This window comes from Furipterus horrens, unplaced genomic scaffold (genome assembly GCF_987537825.1).
Source record: "Furipterus horrens unplaced genomic scaffold, mFurHor1.1.pri manual_scaffold_8, whole genome shotgun sequence".
In the NCBI taxonomy this organism is placed as follows: domain Eukaryota; kingdom Metazoa; phylum Chordata; class Mammalia; order Chiroptera; family Furipteridae; genus Furipterus; species Furipterus horrens.
The window spans coordinates 58018519-58022551 of record NW_028327178.1 but is presented as its reverse complement, the minus strand read 5'-3'; the positions used below and the strand labels follow the sequence as shown (position 1 = coordinate 58022551).

Genomic DNA, 4033 nt, shown 5'->3' with positions numbered 1-4033 from the left:
ACCCTGCCTACCCCTTCTTCCACAGCCAGTCCCCACCCAGTTGTCCATGTCCATGGGTCATTTATACATGTTCTTTGACTAGACCCTTCCCCTTTTGACCCCCTTCTCTCCCTCCATACTCCCGCCTTGTCACTGTTAGTTTACTTACTGTTTACATACCTCTGGTTCAGTTTTGCTTATTTGTTTGTGTTGTTTATTAGTCTCCTGTAATAGGTGATAGCATAAGGTATTTTTCTTTTGTTGCCTGGCTTATTTCACTAAGCATAATTCTCTCTAGTTCCAACCATGTTGTCGCAAATGGTAGAAGTTCCTTCTTTCTTTCTGCTACATAGTACTCCATTGTGTAAATATACGACAGCTTTTTGATCCACTCACCTACATATGGGTATTTAGGTTGTTTCCACCACTTGGCTATTGTAAATAGTGCTGCTATAAACATAGGGATGCATAGGTTTTTTTAATTGGTGTTTCGGGATTTTTCGGGTATAATCCTAGCAATGGAATTGCTGGTTCAAAAGGCAGTTCCATTTTTAGTTTTTTGAAGAAATTCCAAACAGCTTTTCGTAGTGGCTGCACCAGTCTGCATTCCCACCAGCAGTGCACCAGGGTTACCTTTTCTCTGCATCATTGCCAGCATAAGTTGTTTGTTGATTTGTTGATGATGGTCATTCTGACTGGTGTGAGGTGATATCTCATTGTGGTTTTTATTTGCATCTCTCTGATGGCTAGAGATGTTGAGCATCCTTTCATATGTCTATGAACCGTCTGTATGTCATCTTTGGAGAAGTGTTTTTTCAGGTCCTTTGTCCTTTTTTTTTTTTTTAGAACTGAATCAAACAGATTTTATTCAACTCTTTAGGAAGAAGAAAACAAATGATATAAAATAAGTCATAAGAAATGCTCTTTGTACTACTATCTCAAACCATTTTCAATGTTTTACAAAATGCTTACAGAGCAAATACGAAAAGCCACAACATACTCATAACTTTTGCTGCAATAAATGCAGCATTAACAAATATATATATTTCTTCTGTACCAATCTTAAATGTATAATTAATGAATTACTAATTTTTGTTATTCATACATACTTTTATTCATACTTTTAATGAGATCATTGCCAATACATACATTATTTTCCTTAATTTCATTTTTACAGTAAGCCAATGTCTGTCATGCAGCCATCAAAATCCTTACAGTAAATTACACAGGTTTGTAGTCTAATTTTGACTCTAGCTTCTTAGAATCAGCCACTTTTCTGACTGCTTTCATGAAGTCTTCCTGTACTACAAAATCATGATCAGCACGAATTGCAAACATACCTGCTTCAGTACAAACATTTCTCAGGTCTGCTCCATTAAAGCCATCCGAAAGCTTCACAATTGCTTCATAATCTATTTCACCATGCTTTGTAATGGGATCTGCATGGATTTTCAATATATCTAATCTTGCTTGTTCGTTTGGTAAATCAATATGTATTTTTCTATCTAATCTTCCTGGACGGAGCAATGCAGGATCCAGTGTATCTGATCGGTTTGTAGCCATGATCATCTTAACCCTATGAAGAGTATCTAATCCATCCATTTGATTCAGTAACTCCATTAAAGTTCTCTGAATCTATCAGCTGAAGTGCCCTCAGAAAACTGACGACCACCGATAGCATCTATTTCATCCATAAAAATAATGCATGGCTGATGGTCTCTGGCATAATTAAACATTTCTCTGATCAAACGAGCACTTTCACCAATGTACTTGTCTACAATAGAACTAGATAGAACCTTTAAGAAATTGCAGTTCAGTTGGCTAGCAGCAGCTCGTGCCAAAAGTGTTTGTCCTGTACCTGGTGGTCCATATAACAAACAGCCTTTTGGAGGTGTTTTTCCTACACGCTGGAATAATTCTGGATTTGTAAGAGGTAATTCTATCACCTCTCTTAATTCCCGAATCTGTTCTGATAGCCCTCCAATCTCAGAATAGGAAACATTCCCAGGGTCTTCATGAGACATGTTGTAAACCAGTGGATCCACCTCTCTTGGCAAATATCTCATGATGGTTAGTGTAGTCATATCCAAAGCAACTCTTTTTCCTGGCTTCAGCTTACTTTTGTCAAGCTGTCGACGGCCACCCACAACATATCTTGGTCCATTTGTAGCTTTAACAATGAATTTTTCTTCAGTTAATTGCTTAAGTACTTCACCCACAATATGCCCAACACTTTGTAGGGCCTTCAGATCATTTTCAGACTTTTCATACTGCTTGGTAAGTTCTTTTAATTGTTCCCTTAACTCCTTGAGATGGCCGTCGATCTCCTTGTGCTCCAGCAGCTTCTTGCGGTAGTCCTGTAACACCTTATCTCTAGGGTCCGCCATGATGAGAGGCCGTTGCTCATAGGGGATGCCGGGCCCTTTGTCGGTTTTTTAATTGGGTTGTCTGTCTTCTTGGTGTTGAGTCCTATAAGTTCTTTATACATTTTGGAGATCAGTCTCTTGTCTGAGGTATCATTGGCAAATATAGTTTCCCATACAGTTGTTTCCCTTTTCATCTTGCTGATGTTTTCTTTTGCTGAGCAGAAATTCTTTAATTTGATGTAGTCCCATTTGTTTATTCTTTCCTTTAGTCCCCTTTCCTTAGGAGATATATAAGTGAAAATGTTGCTACAAGGGATATCTGAAATTTTCCTGCCTATGTTTTCCTTTAGGACATTTATGGTGCCATAGCTAACATTTAAGTCTTTGATCCACCTTGAGTTTGTTCTAGTGTATGGTGTAAGTTGGTAGTCTAGTTTAATTTTTTCCATGTCCCTGTCCTGTTCTTTCAGCACCATTTGTTGAAGAGGCTTTTCACACTCTATTTTATGTTCCTTCCCCTTTGTCAAATATTTATTGATCATATAGACCTGCGTTTATTTCTGGGCTCTCTGTTCTGTTCCATTGATCTACATGTCTATTCTTATGCCAGTACCATACTATTTTGATTATGGTGGCCTTGTAGTATAGTTTGATATCAGGTATTGTGATTCCTTCTACTGTGTTGTTCTTCCTCAAGATTGCTGTGGCTATTCGAGCTCTTTTTTGGTTTCATATAAATTTTTGAAGTATTTGTTCTAGGTCTGTGAAATATGTCATTGGTAATTTAATAGAGATTGCATTGAATCTATAAACTGCTTTGGGTAAGATGGGCATTTTAATGATGTTGATTCTTCCTATCCATGAACATGGTATTTGCTTCCATTAATTTGTATCTTCCTTAATTTTTTTCTTCAGTGTTATGTAGTTTTCTGAATACAAGTCTGTTATCATTTTAGTTAAGTTTATTCCTAAATACTTTACTTTTTTGTTGTTGCTATAGTAAAGGGATTGTTTTTCTAGTTTCTATCTCTGAGTTTTTATTGTTGGTGTACAGAAATGCCTTCAGTTTTTTAATATTGACTTTATACCATGCTACTGTGCCAGATTCATTTATAATGTCAAGTAGTTTTTTAGTGGAGTCTATAGGGTTTTCTATGTACACTATCATGTCATCTGCAAATAAAGACAGTTTTTCTTCCTCTATTCCAATTTGGACGCCTTTTACTTCTTTTTCTTGTCTGATTGCTGTGGCTAGACCTTCCAAGACTATGTTGAATAGAAGTGGAGAGAGTGGACATTCTTGTCTTGGTCCTGATCTCAGGAGAAATGATTTCAGTTTTTGTCCATAGAGTATGATGTTGGTGGCCCATTTCTTGTATATGGTCTTTATTATGTTGAGGTATGCTCCATCTAATCCCATTTTCTTGGACCATAAATGGAGGTTGTACTGAATCAAATGCTTTTTTGGCATCTATTGATATAATCATGTATTTTTTGCCTTTCTTTTATTTATGTCGTCTATTACATTTATTTATTTGTGAATATTAAAACATCCTCGATCCCTGGGATGAATCCCACTTGATCACGGGCTATGATCTTTTTAATGTGTTGTTGGACCTCTTTTGCCAATATTTTGTTGAGGATTTAGCATCTAAGTTTATCAGCAATATTAGCCTGTAGTTTTCTTT

General features: G+C 36.6%; 1 pseudogene; it reads right to left on the bottom strand.

The window, feature by feature from the left end:
* Nucleotides 1–1023: 1023 nt before the first annotated feature.
* Nucleotides 1024–2393, bottom strand: LOC150002984 (26S proteasome regulatory subunit 10B pseudogene; annotated as a pseudogene).
* Nucleotides 2394–4033: the final 1640 nt, after the last annotated feature.